This window comes from Arachis duranensis, chromosome 9 (assembly GCF_000817695.3).
Source record: "Arachis duranensis cultivar V14167 chromosome 9, aradu.V14167.gnm2.J7QH, whole genome shotgun sequence".
Lineage (NCBI taxonomy): Eukaryota > Viridiplantae > Streptophyta > Magnoliopsida > Fabales > Fabaceae > Arachis > Arachis duranensis.
The window spans coordinates 94,927,413-94,927,712 of NC_029780.3; positions in this window are offsets into that span (position 1 = coordinate 94,927,413).

A 300-nucleotide genomic window follows, 5' to 3' on the forward strand; every position below is an offset into this window, starting at 1 on the left:
AGGATGAGCCTCCCAAACCTGAACTCAAACCACTACCACCATCCCTGAAATATGCATTTCTGGGAGGGGGTGAAACTTTTCCAGTGATTATAAGCTCTGCTTTAAATCCACAGGAAGAGAAAGCACTGATTCAAGTGCTAAGGACACACAAGACAGCTCTTGGGTGGTCCATAAGTGATCTTAAGGGCATTAGCCCAGCTAGATGCATGCACAAGATCTTATTGGAGGATAATGCCAAACTAGTGGTCCAACCACAGAGGAGGCTAAATCCAGCCATGAAGGAGGTGGTGCAGAAAGAGG